Here is a 19867-nt window from a genome sequence, read left to right on the forward strand (position 1 = left end):
AAGAAAATTAAATTACCATATGAATCTATTATGACAGCCACTTGTGGATTGCCTACCAAAGATGGCAATACCTAGATCTATCCTTGCTTTTATGCCTAGCTAGGGGCGTTAAACGATAGCGCTTGTTGGGAGGCAACCCAATTTTATTTGTATTCCTTGCTTTTTGCTCCTGTTTAGTAATAAATAATTTATCTATCCTCTGTTTTGGTTGTGTTTTTTGTGTTTAATTAGTGTTTGTGCCAAGTAGAACCGTTGCGAAGACTTAGGGAAAGTATTTTTGATCTTGCTGTAAAAAACAGAAACTTTAGCGCTCACGAAATTGCTGCCATTTTTCATTGGAAAGTGCTATTTAGTTAATTATTTTTGCATATGATTAATAGATAAATTCCTCACGACCAGAAATTTATTTTAGAATTTTTGAGGTTCCATAAGTTTGCGTTAGTTACAGATTACTACAGACCGTTCTGTTTTTGACAGATTCTGTTTTTCGTGTGTTGTTTTCTTATTTTGATGAATCTATGGCTAGTAAAAGAGTTTATAAACCATAGAGAAGTTCGAATGCAGTAGGTTTAACACCAATATAAATAAAGAATGCGTTCATTACAGTACCTTTAAGTGGTGTTTTGTTTTGTTTCGCTAACGGAGCTCACGAGATTTGCTGTTATGTTTTGTGTTGTGAAGTTTTCAAGTTTTGGGTAAAGATTTGATGGATTATGGAACAAGGAGTGGCAAGAGCCTAAGCTTGGGGATGCCCAAGGCACCCCAAGCTAAAATCCAAGGACACCAAAGATCCTAAGCTTGGGAATGCCCCGGAAGGCATCCCCTCTTTTATCTTCGTTCATCGGTAACTTTACTTGGAGCTATATTTTTATTCACCACATGATATGTGTTTTGCTTGGAGCGTCTTGTATGATTTGAGTCTTTGATTTTTAGTTTGCCACAATCATCCTTGCTGTACACACCTTTTGAGAGAGACACACATGAATCAGAATTTATTAGAATACTCTATGTGCTTCACTTATATCTTTTGAGCTATATAGTTTTTGCTCTAGTGCTTCACTTATATCTTTTTAGAGCATGGTGGTGGTTTCATTTTACAGAAATAATTGATCTCTCATGCTTCACTTATATTATTTTGAGAGTCCTCTAGAACAACATGGCAATTTGCTTTTAGGCATAATAAAAAAACTTTAATATAAGTGCATTGAATACTAAGAGAAGTTTGATACTTGATGCTTGTTTTGAGATATGGAGGTAGTGATATTAGAGTCATGATAATTGAGTAGTTGTGAATTTGAGAAATACTTGTGTTGAAGTTTGTGATTCCCGTAGCATGCACGTATGGTGAACCGTTATGTGATGAAGTCGGAGCATGATTTATTTATTGATTGCCTTCCATATGAGTGGCGGTGGGGGACGAGCGATGGTCTTTTCCTACCAATCTATCCCCCTAGGAGCATGCGTGTAGTACTTTGTTTCGATAAATAATAGATTTTTGCAATAAGTATGTGATTTATTTATGACTAATGTTGAGTCCATGGATTATACGCACCCTCACCCTTCCACATTTGCTAGCCTCTCTATTATCGTGCACCTTTCGCCAGTATCATACACCCACCATATACCTTCCTCAAAACAGCCACCATACCTACCTATTATGGCATTTCCATAGCCATTCCGAGATATATTGCCATGCAACTTTCCACTGTTCTGTTTGTTATGACACGCTTCATCATTGTCATATTCCCATGCATGATCATCTAGTTGACATCGTATTTGTGGCAAAGCCACCTTTCATAATTTTTTCATACATGTCACTCTTGATTCATTGCATATCCCGGTACACCGCCGGAGGCATTCACATAGAGTCATATTTTATTCTAAGTATTGAGTTGTAATTCTTGAGTTGTAAGTAAAAAAGAAGTGTGATGATCATCATTATTAGAGCATTGTCCCAAGTGAGGAAAGGATGATGGAGACTATGATTCCCCCACAAGTCGGGATGAGACTCCGGACGAAAAAAAAAGAGAAAAAAGAGGCCAAAAAGAAAAAAAGGCCCAAATAAAAAAATGAGAGAAAAAGAGAGAAGGGAAAATGTTACTATCCTTTTTCCACACTTGTGCTTCAAAGTAGCACCATGATCCTCATGATAGAGAGTCTCATATGTTGTCACTTTCATAAACTAGTGGGAATTTTACATTATAGAACTTGGCTTGTATATTCCGATGATGGGCTTCCTCAAACTGCCCTAGGTCTTCGTGAGCAAGCAAGTTGGATGCACACCCACTTAGTTTCTTTTGTTGAGCTTTCATACACTAATAGCTCTAGTGCATCTATTGCATGGCAATCCCTACTCACTCACATTGATATCTATTGATGGGCATCTCCATAGCCCATTGATACGCCGAGTTGATGTGAGACTATCTTCTCCTTTTTGTCTTCTCCACAACCACCATTCTATTCCACCTATAGTGCTATGTCCATGGCTAACGCTCATATATTGCGTGAAAATTGAAAAAGTTTGAGAACACCAAAAGTATGAAACAATTGCTTTTCTTGTCATCGGGTTTGTGCATGATTTAATATTTTGTGTGATGAAGATAGAGCATAGCCAGACTATATGATTTTGTAGGGATAACTTTCTTTGGCCATGTTATTTTGAGAAGACATAACTGCTTAGTTAGTATGCTTGAAGTATTATTATTTCTATGTCAATATTAAAATTTTATCTTGAATCTTTTGGATCTGAACATTCATGCCACAATAAAGAAAAATTACAATGAGAAATATGTTAGGAAGCATTCCACATCAAAATTTCTATTTTTATCATTTACCTACTCGAGGACGAGCAGGAATTAAGCTTGGGGATGCTTGATACGTCTCCAACCTATCTATAATTTTTGATTGTTCCATGCTATTATATTTTCTATTTTCGATGTTAATGGGCTTTATTTTACACTTTTATATTATTTTTGGGACTAACCTATTAACCGGAGGCCCAGCCTAAATTGTTGTTTTTTGCCTATTTCAGTGTTTCGCCGAAAAGGAATATCAAACGGAGTCCAAACGGAATGAAACCTTCAGGAGCGTTATTTTTGGAACAAACATGATCCGGGGGACTTGGAGTGTACGTCAAGAAACAATCGAGGAGGCCACGAGGCAGGGGCGCGCCCTCCACCCTCGTGGGCCCCTTGTTGCTCCACCGACCTACTTCTTCCTCCTATATATATATCCATATACCCCGAGAACATCCAGGAGCACCACGAAACCCTATTTCCACCGCTGCAACCTTCTGTACCCAAGAGATCCCATCTTGGGGCCTTTTCTGGAGCTCCACCGGAGGGGGCATTGATCATGGAGGGCCTCTACATCAACTCCATGGCCCCTCCGATGATGTTTGAGTAGTTTACTTCAGACCTTCGGGCCCATAGCTAGTAGCTAGATGGCTTCTTCTCTCTCTTTGGATCTCAATACAAAGTTCTCCTCGATTCTCTTGGAGATATATTCGATGTAATCTTCTTTTGCGGTGTGTTTGTCGAGATCCGATGAATTGTGGGTTAATGATCAAGTCTATCTATGAATAATATTTGAATCTTCTCTGAATTCTTTTATGTATGATTGGTTTATCTTTGCAAGTCTCTTCGAATTATCACTTTGGTTTGGCCTACTAGATTGATCTTTCTTGCAATGGGAGAAGTGCTTAGCTTTGGGTTCAATCTTGCGGTTCTCGATCCCAGTGACAGAAAGGGAAATGACACATATTGTATTGTTGCCATCGAGGATAAAAAGATAGGGTTTATATCATATTGCATGAGTTTATCCCTCTACATCATGTCATCTGGCTTAAGGCGTTACTCTGTTCTTATAAACTTAATACTCTAGATGCATGCTGGATAGCGGTCGATGTGTGGAGTAATAGTAGTAGATGCAGAATCGTTTCGGTCTACTTGTCTCGGACGTGATGCCTATATACATGATCAAACCTAGAAATTCTCATAATTATTTGATTTTTATCAATTGCTCGACAGTAATTTGTTCACCCACCGTAATACTTATGCTATCTTGAGAGAAGCCACTAGTGAAACCTATGGCCCCCGGGTCTATTCTCCATCATACAAGTTTCCAATCTATTTTATTTTGCAATCTTTACTTTCAATCTATATCATAAAAATACCAAAAATATTTATCTTATTATTATCATCTCTATCGGATCTCACTCTTGCAAGTGGTAGTGAAGGGATTAACAACCCCTTTATCGCGTTGGTTGCGAGGTTCTTATTTGTTTGTGTAGGTACGAGGTGACTCGCGTGTGATCTCCTACTGGATTGATACCTTGGTTCTCAAAAACTGAGGGAAATACTTACGCTGCTTTACTGCATCACCCTTTCCTCTTCAAGGGAAAACCAACGCAGTGCTCAAGAGGTAGCACGGGGCAGATCCGCAAACGCCCTTGGAGAACTCCGAATCCGGGTTAGCATGAGATATCTCTTCTTCACATACTTGCTCTGCATAATAAAAGCCTTACCCGCTGCAATTTTCTTGGCCTCCTGGATTTCCTGGAGGGCGCCCTAGGCTTCGACTCGGGCCTCTTGTGCACTTTGACGGGCATGGGAAAGTTTGGACTCTTGGTCCGTATTCTTGCGCTCCAAGGCCTCGCACTTCTTCATGGTGTCCTGCAGCTCCTGCTGGACCTCGCCGACCCTGGCCTCGTGCTTTTCGCGGGCGGCCTGCTCATCTGCCGCCCTCTTCTGGCCTTCGGCCAGCGCTGTCTTGAGGGTTTCCACCTCAGACACCGCCCCTACAAATTATCACACGATCAACACAAGCAATTCATATCTTGCTATATTTGAATAGGTTGTTACATACCCTGCTTGTCTGCTAGCTGCTTTTTCGCACGACCGAGCTCTTCCTCGGTCTGCTCTAGCCTCTGCTTCAGTCCGGAGACTTCGGCAGCATGAGAAGTCGCAGCTAGTAGCGACGCCTGCTTATTCACATAGACATACATGGTTAGTCTCCTGCAAAAAACTATTTGATCCTCTGTTCGGCTTTTCTTTCCGAATCTCGAACAGAGTCTCAGGGGCTACTATCTATATTGTGACTTTCTTTTCACAAGTTGCATTGCTTACCTCAAAGCCTGTTAAAAGGCTTGTGCAGGCTTCGGTCAGTCCGCTCTTCGCGAACTGAATCTTCTCAATCACCGCACCCCCATGGGTGCGGTGTTCCTCTATGATGGAAGCGCTTCACGGTGCTTCGAGTAAAGTATCCGGCGCCTCTGGTTGGACAGAGGTCACCGGCGGAATGGGCACACCTCCTTCCGACGAAGGAGGCTGCTTGCCGGATTCCGGAGCCATATAGGTCTTCGGAACCGTATTCGGCTGGGGGCCGAATTGGACATGGCCCCCATCACCGGTCTCCATGGGGATATGCTCCCCCATGTGTCCGGCGGCCGAGGTCTCACCCTATGGCGCCGTCCTGACGGCCTCTTACGTCTCTCCCTGGCCGGGGATCCTTCGGGACAACACCTCGGTGTCGTCTATGGCCTTGGGAGAGGAGGCCGTCGGAGGGGGCCCGCAGTCCATCCCCTTCGGGTCCAGCGAGTTCCCCGAAGACGAGGATCGCTCAAGGGAGAGCCGGACTGCAAATGCATGATTCGACATGTTAAAATTAGGAAGTAAAGAGGCGGATATATGAATGCGCCAGGGTCTTCGGATACTCACAATTCGGCCAGGGGCTTATCTCGAGAGCGTCGTTCTAGGCTGTTGTCGACGTCCCACGCGGAGCTATCCGCGAGGGAAGCCTTTCCCTTCTTGGACGCCTCCGCTTCCAGATCTATGGAAGCCACCATCTTCCTTCCCCCCTCGGGGAGGGGGAAGTTGCTTTCTTCCTCCTCTTCCTCCTCCTCGTCGTCTTCGGCGGTGGAGTGAGTTTCAGCGTCTTCAGACGCCACGTCCGAAGTACCCTTGGGACGGAGGCCACCTCTGGTCCCCTTAGCCTTCTTCTTGGCCTTCTTCTTTGGTGCCTTGTAGGGCGCCGAAAGCCCGGAACCAGCATCTTCGTCAGACGCGGGATGGCTGGATCCTCGGGCAGCGGTCCGAACACTGAATCCGCTCCGCCTTCTTCGTCCAATCCTGAAAAAAACAAATGGGGAAGTTCAGACACCCTCCTTGAATAAGCAAGTAAGGAATACACCTTGAAACAACGAAAAACTTACCGTAATAGCGGGATGGGCCAGGTCATGCCCACGATCCTCGGTGGTCTTTGGCCATGTCTCGTTGGCCTTGAAGAGCACCTTCCAGATATCTTCATGTGTAGTTCCGAAGAACCGTTGCAGGGTCTTTGCTCAGCCGATCGAACTCCCATAGGTGGCAAGCCCAACTTTGGCATGCAAGGATCCGCTGGACTAGCATCACCTGAATCACATCGACAAGCTTGACGTTCTTGTCCATCATGCTCCTGATGCGCGTATGGAGCGTTGTCAGCTTGTCCGACGAAGACCAATCCAGGCGCTTCTCCTGCCAGGAGATAAGCCGCATTGGGGCCCCGGATTTGAATTCGGGAGCCGCGGCCCAGGTAGTGTCGCGGGGCTCTGTGACGTAGAACCACAATTTCTGCCAGCCCTTGACGGTCTCCATGAAGGTGCCTTTGGGCCACGGGACGTTGGACATCTTGCTCACCATGGCACCTCCGCACTCCGCATGCTCGCCGCCCACCACCTTCGGCTTCATGTTGAAGGTCTTCAGCCACAGTCCGAAGTGGGGGGATGCGGAGGAAAGCCTCACACACGATGATGAATGCTAAGATAGTGAGGAAGGAATTTGGGGCCAGATCATGGAAATCTAGCCCATAGTAGAACATGAGTCCTCGGACAAAGGGGTGGAGTGGAAATCCTATCCCGCGGACAAAGTGGGGGATGAAAACTACCCTCTCATGGGGCTCCGGGGTAGGGATGATCTGTCCCTCGGTCGGAAGCTGATGGGCGACCTCCTTGGCCAAATACCCGGCCTCCTAAAGTTCGGTGATGTCATTCTCCTTGACAGTGGAGGCCATCCACTTGCCCTGCACTCCGGACATGGTTGGAGTGCTTTCTTAGGGCAGGAAAGATGAGAACTTGGGCGCTAGAGCTCGAGAGTGGGTAGGTGGAAAGAGAGAAGGCGTGGGTGGAAGAGATGAATCCTTATCTCCTTATAAAGGCAGTGAATATCAAGCGCCTCCCCACTCTCCATGAAACTCGCCTATTCCCCAGGGGCCGTGCGGGTGGCACGGTTGGATTACCCAGACCCGTATTGATGAGAATCCCGCAATATGGGGACACGATCTCTTCTTTGACGAGACGTGCCAATAAAGCAACATCTCGAAATATGGAGCGATAGGCCGAGAAACGGTTCGAAATAATAACCGGGCAGGGACGTGATGTCACGTTACAAAAAGTTGTCAGCAGATTGCACTCGTGAAATATTATACTCTCTGCGGTGGTGTGTGGTATTTGTTTTGCAGATCCGGACACGTTTGTTGTGTTCGAAGACTGTGTCGGAGTATTCGGAGGAGGAACCCGCCTTGCAATGTCGAAGACAATCTGCGCACTGGACACCTCGTTATTGAAGCCTAGTTCAAGGGCTACTGAGGGAGTCCTGGACTAAGGGGTCCTCGGGCGTCCGGCCTGTTGCACATGGGCCGGACTAATGAGCTATGAAGATACAAGACCGAAGATTCTCACTCGTGTCCGGATGGGACTCTCCTTGGCGTGGATGGCAAGCTTGGCGTTCGGATATGAAGATTCCTTTCTATGTAACCGACTTTGTACAACCCTAGTCCCCTCCGGTGTCTATATAAACTGGAGGGTTTAGTCCATGGAGACAATCGTAATCACATAGGCTAGACTTCTAGGGTTTTAGCCATTACGATCTCATGGTAGATCAACTCTTGTAATACTCATATTCATCAAGATCAACCAAGCAGGAAGTAGGGTATTACCTCCATAGAGAGGGCCCGAACCTGGGTAAACATTGTGTCCCTTGTCTCCTGTTACCATGAACCTCAGACGCACAATTTGAGATCCCCTACCCGAGATCTGCCGGTTTTGACACTGACACTGAGTGCACCCACCTTCTCTCTAGCAAGCAAGCATTTTGCAATGAAAAGAGTGAAATAATGAACAACAGGGAAATGCAATCCAGCGGCGGTGATACTCGACACCCCTCTCTCATCACCCACGGTCAGAGTACGATAAAAGCCTTCAAACTCTGTAGGTCTAGGCTCTACCAAACCACCATCAGAAGGAAGCAAGCATATTTCACAGAACTCGGTAAGCGGTATCTGAAGGGGTTCGGCGTATAAATTAAACTACACCTCATGAGGATTATTCTTAGGAAGGAAATTAAAACTTTGCACAAAGGTGCTTGTGAGGAGATGATACTGCTCACATTCAGCTGCGATGAAGTCGGTGAGGCCGGCATTAGCAGCATATTGTGCATACTCTTGAAGGATTCCAACCCCTTCCATGAATGGGGTATGCGGCCATTTGCACGGCCGTACGTCCGCCAATCTCTGAGTATGAAAATCACCATCAGACGACTCCCCAATAACTCCCTTGGAGCTCTTCTTGGAAGCAAACTACCTAAAGATATTCATCTTTTTCCTATGAACAAAATTCTGAAATTTTTAGTCCACAAAATTTTCTCAACAAAACTTTACAAGATTGATATCAACTACTCATAGGGATACATAGAGGCCATAGCAAGCATTCAAACTACTTAGAACTCTAAGAATTCAACATGCAAGCTTATCTATAGTAGCACCCAGAGTAGCTAATCATTCAAAATATAAACCACTAAAGCAAAAACTAATTGGACAAACGGAGGATCCACATACCAAGCAACAATCCCCTAAAATAGTTTCGGAAACAGAGCTTCAAGCAAAGAGATCGAAATCGGCGGGTTTGAGAGCAAGAACACTTATGTCGCTTGAAGCTACGTCAGTTTTTTCCCCAAAGAGGAAGGGATAATGCAGCACAACGGCGGTAGGTATTTCCCTCAGATATGAAACCAAGGTTAACGAACCAGTAGGAGAACCAAGCAACACAACTTAAACAGCCCCTGCAAACAAATAACAACCACTCGCAACCCGACGTGTTAAAGGGGTTGTCAATCCCTTTAGGGTAACGGCGCCAGAAATGGCACGAGGTCGGGAGAAAGTTGTAAATATTGATAGATCGAATGCCAAATAAAATAAATTGCAGAAGGGTATTTTTGGGTTCTTTGGTTTAATAGATCTGAAAATAAAAGCAAGAGAAAAATATATCGCAAAGGCAAATATATGAGAAAGAAAACCCGGGGGCCGTAGGTTTCACTAGTGGCTTCTCTCAAGAAAAATAGCAAATGGTGGGTAAACAAATTACTGTTGGGCAATTGATATAACCTCAAATAATTATGACGATATCCAGGCAATGATCATTACATAGGCATCATGTCCAAGATTAGTAGACCGACTCCTGCCTGCATCTACTACCATTACTCCACACATCGACCGCTATCCAGCATGCATCTAGTGTATTAAGTTCATGGAAAAACGGAGTAATGCAATAAGAACGATGACATGATATAGACGAAATCCATTTATCTATGGTGGTAGATAGAGATCCCATCTTTTTATCCTTAGTAGCAACGATACATATATGTCGGTTCCCTTTCTGTCACTGGGATCAAGCACCGTAAGATCGAACCCACTACCGGGCACCTCTTCTCATTGCAAGATAAATAGATCAAATTGGCTAAACAAAACCCAAATATCGGAGAATAAATATGAGGCTATAAGAGATCATGCATAAAAGAGATCAAAGAAACTCAAATACTTTCATGGATATAAAAAGATAGATCTGATCATAAACTCAAAGTTCATAGACCCCAACAAACACACCGCAAAAGAGTTACATCATATGGATCTCCAAGAGACCATTGTATTGAGAATCAAGAGAGAGCTATGAAGACATCTAGCTACTAACTACGGACCTGAAGGTCTACAAAGAACTGCTCACACATCATCAGAGAGGCACCAATGGAAGTGGTGAACCCCTCTGTGATGGTGTCTGATACGTCTCCAACGTATCTATAATTTTTGATTGCTCCATGCTATTACATTATCTATTTTGGATGTTAATGGGCTTTATTTTACAATTTTATATCATTTTTGGGACTAACCTACTAATCGGAGGCCCAGCCCAAATTGATGTTTTTTGCCTATTTTAGGGTTTCGAAGAAAAGGAATATCAAACGGAGTCCAAACGGAATGAAACCTTCGGAAACGTGATTTTCTCAACAAACGTGATCCAGGAGACTTGGAGTGGTCGTCAAGAAACAAGGGAGGAAGGCACAAGGTAGGGGACGCGCCTACCCCCCTGAGCGCGCCCTCCACCCTCATGGGCCCTCTGTTGCTCCACTGACGTACTTCTTCCTCCTATATATATCCACGTACCCCCCGAACATCCAGGAGCACCACTGTCGGTGTCAAAACCGGTGGATCTCGGGTAGGGGGTCCCGAACTATGCTCTAAGGCGGATGGTAACAGGAGGCAGGGGACACGATGTTTTACCCAGGTTCGGGCCCTCTTGATGGAGGTAAAACCCTACGTCCTGCCTGATTATTCTTGATAATATGAATAGTACAAGAGTTGATCTACCACGAGATCAGAGAGGCTAAACCCTAGAAGCTAGCCTATGGTATGATTGTATGTTGTCCTACGGACTAAAACCCTCTGGTTTATATAGACACCGGAGGGGGCTAGGGTTCCACAAGGTCGGTTACAAAGGAGGAGATATATGTATCCGTATTGCCTAGCTTGCCTTCCACGCCAAGTAGAGTCACATCCAGACACATGACGAAGTCTTCAATCTCGTATCTTCATAGTCCAACAGTCCGGCCAAAGGATATAGTCCGGCTGTCCGGAGACCCCCTAATCCAGGACTCCCTTAGTAGCCCCTGACCAGGCTTCAATGACGATGAGTCCGGCGCGCGGTGTTGTCTTCGGCATTGCAAGGCGGGTTCCTCCTTCGAATACACCACGGAAGAGTTTGAATACAAGGATAGTGTTCAACCCTGCAAAATAAGTTCCACATACCACCGTAGAGAGAATAATATTTCCACAAATCTAATCTGTTTGACACGTTTTGGCAGCATGACATCACGCCACGGCCCGGTAATTATTTGAAACCAGCCCCGCACATAACACGAGGCGGTTTCTTGACACCTCTTGTCAAAGCAGAGATCGTGTTTCCCTTATTATGGGATTCTCATCAATACGGACGTGGGTAACCCAACCGCGCCATCAATTACGGCGCTTGGGGGATAAGCGAGTTTTACCAGGCTAGTGGGGGTGTATAGTTTAGTCCGCCCTTATAAAGGGATAAGATCTCACCTTTTTCTACCCACGCCTTCTTCCTCCTTGCTCATCCATTCTCGCGCACTCGAGCTCCAGCGCCCAAGTCCACATCCTTCTCCTCAACTCTCTCCAAACATGTCCGAAGCGGGAGGCAAGTGGATGGCCTCCTCCGTCATGGAGGGACACATTAAAAAGTTACGTGGAGCCGGATACTTAGCCGCGGATATCGCGCACCGGCTGCCAGCCGCGGGGCAGATCGTCCCTACCCCACTTCGTCCACGGACTAGGGTTTCCCCTCCATCCATTCGTCTGCGGCCTCATGTTCTATTATGGGATGGACTTTCATGATCTGGCCCCAAATTTCATCCTCAACATCTCGGCGTTCATCGTCGTGTGCGAGGCTTTCCTGCGCATCCGACCCCAGTTCGGCCTATGGCTGAAGACCTTCAATATCAAGCCGAAGGTAGTAGGCGGCCAACAAGCGGAATGCGGCGGAGCCATGGTGGGCAAAATGCCCAACGTCACATGGCTCGAGGGCTCCTTCGTGGAGACCATAAAGGGGTGGCAATCGGGGTGGTTCCACATCACCGAGCCGCGCGACACCAACTGGGTGGCGGCCGCTGAGTTTCGATCCGGGATCCCCACGCGGCTCACTTCCTGGAAGGAGAAGGGCCTGTCCTGGGGCTCATCGATGGAGCTGGACGGACTCCAGAAGTGTATTCGGAACATGACAAGCAAGAAACTTAAGCTTGTCAACATAATCTAGGTCATGCTATTCCGCCGGATCCTCCCGTGTCAACAACGGGCTTTCAACTTATGGGAGTTCGACCCGGCCCAGCACCAGACTCTACGTGAGCTCTTCGACACGATGCATAAGGACGTCTGGAAGGTGTTGTTCAAGGGCGCCGAGGTCCCTCCTTCTCTTACCGAGGACCGCGGGCTAAGCACGAAGCGCCCTGCGAATCCGGTAAGTTCTGTACATCTTGTAGGGTATTTATTTCCCATAGCTTAACCATGTGTGGGGTCTGAGCTCCCATGCCTTTGACAGGACTAGGTGGAGGCATCGGAACAGATTAATTGTCCGGCCCCTCTGCCCGAAGACCCTGCGGACGCTCTCCTGACGGAGATACTGACTCTGGCTCCTTATGAGGTGCCGGAGAAGACCAAGAAGAAGGCCAAGGGAACCCGAAAGAGTTCCCGGCGCCAGGTGATATCGGACTCATCGTTCGATAACTCCGAGACGCACTCCTCCCATGAAAATGAGGAGAAGGAAGATGAAGATTCTCCCCCTCTAGCCGGGTGAGACAAGAAAAGGAAGGTCGCCCCAACCGGGGAGGCCGAAGGGTCCAAGAAGGGAAGGACTCTCCTTCCGGACTGTTCCACCGCCGCCGCCGACGGCGAAGACGAGTGGCTGCTCAGGGCCAAGCCCCTGGCGAAGTCGTAAGTATTCGGATACTAGAGTAACTCATAGCATACTTTTGTTGCACTGCTTCTCCTAACGTCGAATATGATTATGCAATCTGCCCCAAGCCCGTATCAACGTATCATCGTCGGACGGTTCCTTGGACTCGTCGGACATGGATAGTGATACACTTCCAACTGCCACCTCTCCTTGCCCTACGGACAATGTAGAGGTACTGTCTCAAGGGGCACCGAGCCGGGGGGAGCCAGTCCCGGAGGCGCCTCAAGGCGACCTTCGGACTCCAGGAGCAAAGGGAGCAAGGCTCCCAGGGGCTCCAAGTTCGGCCCATAGCCAGACACAGTGTCGGAACCTCTAGTCGTTCCGGACTCAGGCAGGCGGCCCCCTTCCAAGAGGGGCAAGCCGTTCATGCCGGTGACCTCTGTCCATCCAAAGGCATCGGACGAACTGCTGGGAGCGCTTAGCGGCGCTTCCATCGACGAAGAGCACCGCACTATTATGAGTGCGGTGATCAAGAAGGTTCATTTCGCCAAGAGCGGACTGACTGAAGCCTGTACCAGCCTTCTAACAGGCTTTGAGGTAAGTATTTAAAATATAGGAAAAATGTTACCGCATAGACAGTAGCCCCTGATGCTCTGTTTGGTGTTCAAAAAGAAAAGCCGAATAGAGGATCGAATAATATCTGCAGGAGTCTAATATAAGTATGTATGTATGTGTATGAAGGCTTCGCTGCTGACCTCTGCCGCACTGACTGCGGAGGTCGCCGCACTGAAGCAGGACTTCGAGCGGTCCAAGAAAGAGCTCGGCCTTGCCAAGAGGCAGCTCGAGGAGAACAAAGGTAAGTAATACCTTGTCTATATAAAAAAACAAAATGTGGTTGCAAACTGACAGGATCATCATGAATGTGCCAGGGGCCACGACCGAAGTGGCAACCCTGAAGCAAGCGTTGTGCGAGGCCGAAAACAAAGCGGCCAAGGAGCACACCGAGCGGGAGAGATAAGAGGCATGGGTGGGCGAGGTGCAGCAAGAGCTCCAGGCTCTCGTGAGGAAACACGAGACTTTGGAGCTTGATCGAAGATGCGAGAGTCCGAGCTTGCCGCGGCCCTTGAGAGCACCAAGCATGCCAAGGCCGAAGCCCAAAAGGCCCTCTAGGAAATTGAGGCGATGAGGAAGATAGCGGCGAGTAAGGCATTCAATATTCAAAGCAAGCATGTGAAAGTAAATTACTTGTTACTTACCCGAGTCCGGAGCTCTCTAGGAGCATTCGCAGATTTGCCCCGCAGCGTGTCGGATGCCGCGAAGTATTACCAGGCCGAGGAGGGAAGCTCGACGGAGAAGTTGTTCTGGTCTCAGTATACTGGGACCGAACACCCGATGCCTATGAGCGACCAACTGAAGCAACTGGTCGAGCTGCACAAGGTGGCCGAACAGGCCATGAGGGGCTTTATAGTCCGGATGTGGCCTGGCGACTCCCTTCCCAACAGCTACTTCGGCCTGGTGAGGCGGCTTGTAGATGCCTGCCCATGGCTGGAGGTCATAAAGCGGTCCGTCTGCATCGAAGGTGCACGCCAGGCCTTTGCCCGTGTGAAGGTGCACTAGGCCAAGATGGACGCCGAGAAGCTGGTGAAGGAGGGGTCACCGCAGGGCAAGGAGCATCGCCACCCTGAGATGTATTATGAGGGTGTCCTAAAGGGTGCCCGTCTTGTGGCGGACGAGTGTGCAGAGGATGTAATTTTTGAATGAACTTGCTCGTGTGATCCTGTATTATGAAAACTTGTTCATATGCGCTATGCAACGCTTGTTTGTATTTAAAATATTACCTTTTGTGCGGCTATTTATCAAATCTGGGAGATGGCCAGTCGTCGGCTTCTGCCCCCATGCCACGAGTGCTGGGGTGTTTGGGATAAATCTGAGCACTCTTTTTCCCATTGTTGGGTCCTTTGAGGGAGGTGCTCAGCTCAACGAACAAGGCAATCGGACTATAATGCTTTATCACTCTCACTTAGCCATAGAAGTCTGCAATTTTAAATTTTGGTGAAGCCCCTAGTATTCGGAAGGCCGAATTCGGGGCACTATACACGCCTTAAGCCGGACAAAGCCGACTCCTTGCTCTAAGCGGCATAAGTCTTTAGGGACTCGAGACCTCTCGAACAGCGACCAGGTCTCACCTTATCATGACAGTCAATTTTAGCTTTCTCTACTGAGGTGCTTAGCCCAGACGAACCGGGGCACAATCGCAGTAGTTCTCCCAGTGCTACCTTAGCCGATATAGCGGAACGTAAGGTACCAAAACATGGGAGCCGGGCAAACCCAACTATTGACCCAAGACATGATTCGGAGCTGATGCATATAATGCTATAAGTTCGGGGTGCCACACTGTCGAAAGTGTTTGGACTCTCACACCGTATTATGGGGTACACTTAAGCCCCTGGCGTATTGGCCGTACTAGAGTGTACGGGTGCTGAATGTCGTAAATGAACAAATATATATATAAAGAAAGAATAGAGAATGCGGTAATAGTCTAGTGCTATGCATTGTTTATTCAAAAAGGTGCATCAAAGAAGAATGATACAAGTAGTGCGATAAGCAAACAATAGGACTATTTGACATGTCCCCTCCAAGGGCAACCTAAGGAATGGTACTTAAAGCAAGCATTTCACTCGTTATCAGAGACCACCTGGGAGTTCCGTGGTGCGACGTAGCTTTTTGCCTTCTTGGTTGTTGCATCGTGTGTCTGGCAATTGTACTGCCGAACGGGTTTTCCAGAGATTAAACTCATGAAAGAGAGAAAAATAACAAAGCGGGAAGCCCCTAGTGCGGTTGAGCCGCGTCTTGGGGCATGCCGTAGTCGTGCCCCCCTCCCCACTTGTGCCCATGGTATTTTCAATGCGTAATTATGTACGCATGGCACGGATTTCGCCATTTGGCTGGTACTGGGGTGGGGGCCGCATTGCTATGCAAGCTCGGAACATGCCAGGCGGTCTTGTTGCCAATTACTCCAGGCGCGCTTGAAGGTGTCCGGGTCTTTAATCGTCAAACTGGTGGATTGCCTTAAGAGGCTGCTTTGCGCTTCTGCTGCGAGGGCCGCAGTGTGCTCCTCCATGCGGAGAGAGCGCTCTATGTTTCCATTGACTGTGATGACCCCCCGAGGTCCTGGCATCTTGAGCTTGAGATATGCATAGTGCGGTACCACGTTGAATCTGGCAAATGCGGTTCGCCCGAGCAGTGCATGATAGCCGCTGCGGAACAGGACTATATCGAAGATTAACTCCTCGCTTCGGAAGTTATCCGGGGATCTGAAGACCACTTCCAGTGTGACTGAGCCTGTGCAATGGGCCTCTACACCTGGTATGACGCCTTTGAAGGTCGTTTTTGTGGGTTTGATCCTTGAGGGGTCTATACCCATTTTGCGCACTGTGTCTTGATACAGCAGGTTCAGGCTGCTGCCACCGTCCATAAGGACTCGAGTGAGGTGAAATCTGTCGATGATTGGATCTAGGACCAGTGCGGCGAATCCGCCATGACGGATACTAGTGGGATGGTCCCTGCGATCGAAGGTGATCGGACAGGAGGACCATGGGTTAAACTTTGGGGCGACTGGCTCCAACACATATGCGTCCCTTAACGCACGCTTTCGCTCCCTCTTGGGGATGTGGGTTGCGTATATCATGTTCACTGTCTGCACTTGTGGGGGGAACCTCTTCTGTCCTCCGGTGTTCGGCTGCCGGGGCTCCTCCTCGTCATCGCTATGTAGCCCCTTATCTTTGTTTTCGGCGTTTAACTTGCCGGTCTGCTTGAACACCCAACATTCCCTGTTGGTGTGATTGGCTGGCTTGTCGGGGGTGCCATGTATTTGGCACGAGTGATCGAGTATACGGTCCAAACTGGACGGGCCCGGAATGCTTCTTTTGAATGGCTTTTTCCGTTGACCGGGTTTAGAGCCTCTGAATCCGGCATTGACTGTCGTATCTTCGGTATTGTCGCTGTTGACACGGCACTTATGTTTGTTGCGATGTGACCTGCCATTGCTATCCTTGGTATCTGAAGTACCGTGGTTCTTTGATATGTTATTGTTGCAAGCCAGCCAGCTGTCTTCTCCCACGCAAAAGTGGGTCATGAGTGTCGTGAGGGCTGCCATAGATTTCGGCTTTTCCTGGCCAAGGTGCCGGGCAAGCCACTTGTCGCGGATGTTGTGCTTAAAAGCTGCTAGGGCCTCTGCATCTGGGCAGTCGACAATTTGATTTTTGTTTGTCAAGAACCGTGTCCAGAATTGCCTGGCCGATTCCTCTGGCTGATGAATTATGTGGCTCAAGTCATCGGCATCTGGTGGTCGCACATAAGTGCCCTGGAAGTTGTCGAGGAATGCGGCTTCCAGATCTTCCCAATAGCCAATGGATTCTGCTGGCAGGCTGTTGAGCCAATGCCGAGCTGGTCCTTTGAGCTTGAGTGGGAGGTATTTGATGGCGTGTAGATCGTCACCGCGGGCCATGTGGATGTGCATGAGGAAGTCCTTGATCCATACCGCAGGATCTGTTGTGTCGTCATATGATTCGTATTCATGGGTTTGAAACCCTCTAGGATTTGGTGATCCATTACTTCATCTGTGAAGCATATGGGGTGTGCGGCGCCTCTGTAGTGGGCTATGTAGCGACGCAGCTCGAATGACTCCTGTCCGCTGTGTTCGGCCCGGCCGGATTTACTTTTACGTATCCGGCATGACGGTTATCATCTCGCATAGTGGCGCGCCCTCGTGATCCATATATCGATCTTGTGTGTTTTGCTTTGTCCTCCAATACGTCTCGCAGGTCTAGCATGTTTCCCTATGCTTTGTCATTTTTATTCGAGTGGCATCAGGGTGCGGGCTGAGTTTTTGGCTGAAATGCCTCTCTGTCGCGGCCACGAGGTGGCCGATCAGCTGCATCATATGCTGGAGATGTAGGTTTTAATGCTTCCTCCTCCAGTCGGGGTAGCAACCTGTGCTTTGGGTAACTCTTGGAGGGGCGTTCGAGTTCATATTCCTCGGCAGCAAGGACTTCAGTCCATCTGTCGGCTAGCAAATCTTGATCAGCTTGAAGCTGCTGCTGCTTTTTCTTAAGGCTATTTGCCGTGGCTATAAGCCGGCGCTTGAAGCGCTCTTGCTCAGCGGGATCCTCTGGCACGACAAATTCGCCGTCGTCGAGGCTTGCCTCACCTTCGGAGGGAGGCATGTAATTATCATCCTCCACCAATCCATATGCCGCTCTCTCGGGAGGGCTGGCTTCTCCATCCTCCTGCTCTACATCTTGCTAGAGGGGATTGTTATCGTCTTCGGCACTGTCCGGAGTGCTATTATCTCCCGGTATCAGCGCTTTTGCTTTGGCGAGACTTAGAGCGGCACCGCTGACGTCGGCGCTTGGGTTGCTTCTTGGAGGGGTCATCCTCCGCTATCTCGTTGGCATTGCCTTCTTTGGCTGTGTCCACCATGTATATATCATATGATGAGGTGGTTGTCCAGTGCCCTGTGGGCAGTGGTTCCTCTTCGTCTCCCGCATCGTCATCCATACCGTCAATGTCTTCGGAGTCGAAGTCGAGCATGTCGGTCAAATTGTTGACAGTGGCTACTAAGTGGGTGGTGGGTGGGCGACGAATTTCTTGGTCATCCGCATCCCAATCCTGTCAAACATAGTTTGGCCAGGACTCTCCTGACATGGAGAGAGACCTTAATGAGTTCAGTATGTTGCTAAAGGGCGAGTGCTGAAAGATATCCACGAAGGTGAACTCCATGATCGGCGCCCAGTCGGATTCGATAGGCAAGGGCGCAGGCGGTTCGGAGTCCGTGGCCGGGGAAGAATCCGATAGTTCGGAGTCACAGCTCCCGTGAAGGGTAAGGTCGATATTCGGCTTGATTGCCGCTGAGAATACGGCCTCCGTGGCGGGGTCTATCCACCCGTCCATGGATGGCGCAATGGGCTCCGAATTGAGGGTCGGGGCGGTTGCCGGTGCGGTCTCCTGAACACTGTCCGATGGTAGAGCTAAATCATGCTCATCGTGACCGCGCGGCGCACTCGGCAGGGGCTCGAATCCGTCGAAGACCAAGTCTCCGCGGATGTCGGCCGTGTAGTTTAAGCTTCCAAACCTGACCTGGTGGCCAGGGGCATAACTCTCGATCTGCTCTAGATGGCCAAGGGAGTTGGACCGCAGTGCGAAGCCGCCGAATACAAAGATCTGTCCGGGGAGAAAAGTATCACCCTGGACTGCATCGCTATCAATGATCGAAGGAGCCATCAAGCCTAACGGCGACGACACAGAGGAACTCTCAATGAAAGCACCGATGTTAGTGTCCAAACCGGCGGATCTCGGGTAGGGGGTCCCGAACTGTGCGTCTAAGGCGGATGGTAACAGGAGGCACGGGACACGATGTTTTACCCAGGTTCGGGCCCTCTTGATGGAGGTAAAACCCTACGTCCTGCTTGATTATTCTTGATAATATAAGTAGTACAAGAGTTGATCTACCACGAGATCGGAGAGGCTAAACCCTAGAAGCTAGCCTGTGGTATGATTGTATGTTGTCCTACGGACTAAAACCCTCTGGTTTATATAGACACCGGAGCGGGCTAGGGTTACACAAGGTCGATTACAAAGGAGGAGATATATGTATCCGTATTGCCTAGCTTGCCTTCAACACCAAGTAGAGTCCCATCTGGACATGGGACGAAGTCTTCAATCTCGTATCTTCATAGTCCAACAGTCCGGCCAAAGGATATAGTCCGGCTATCTGGAGACCCCGTAATCCAGGACTCCCTCAACCACGAAAACCTAATTCCACCGCCGCAACCTTCTGTACCCGAGAGATCCCATCTTGGGGCCTTTTCCGGAGCTCCGTCGGAGGGGGCATTGATCACGGAGGGCCTCTACATCAACTCCATGGCCTCTCCGGTGATGTGTGAGTAGTTTACTTCAGACCTACGGGTCCATAGCTAGTAGCTAGATGGCTTCTTCTCTCTCTTTGGATCTCAATACAAAGTTCTCCTCGATCTTCTTGGAGATCTATTCGATGTAATCTTCTTTCGTGGTGTGTTTGTCGAGATCCGATGAATT

Source organism: Triticum aestivum, chromosome 6A (assembly GCF_018294505.1).
Source record: "Triticum aestivum cultivar Chinese Spring chromosome 6A, IWGSC CS RefSeq v2.1, whole genome shotgun sequence".
NCBI lineage: Eukaryota > Viridiplantae > Streptophyta > Magnoliopsida > Poales > Poaceae > Triticum > Triticum aestivum.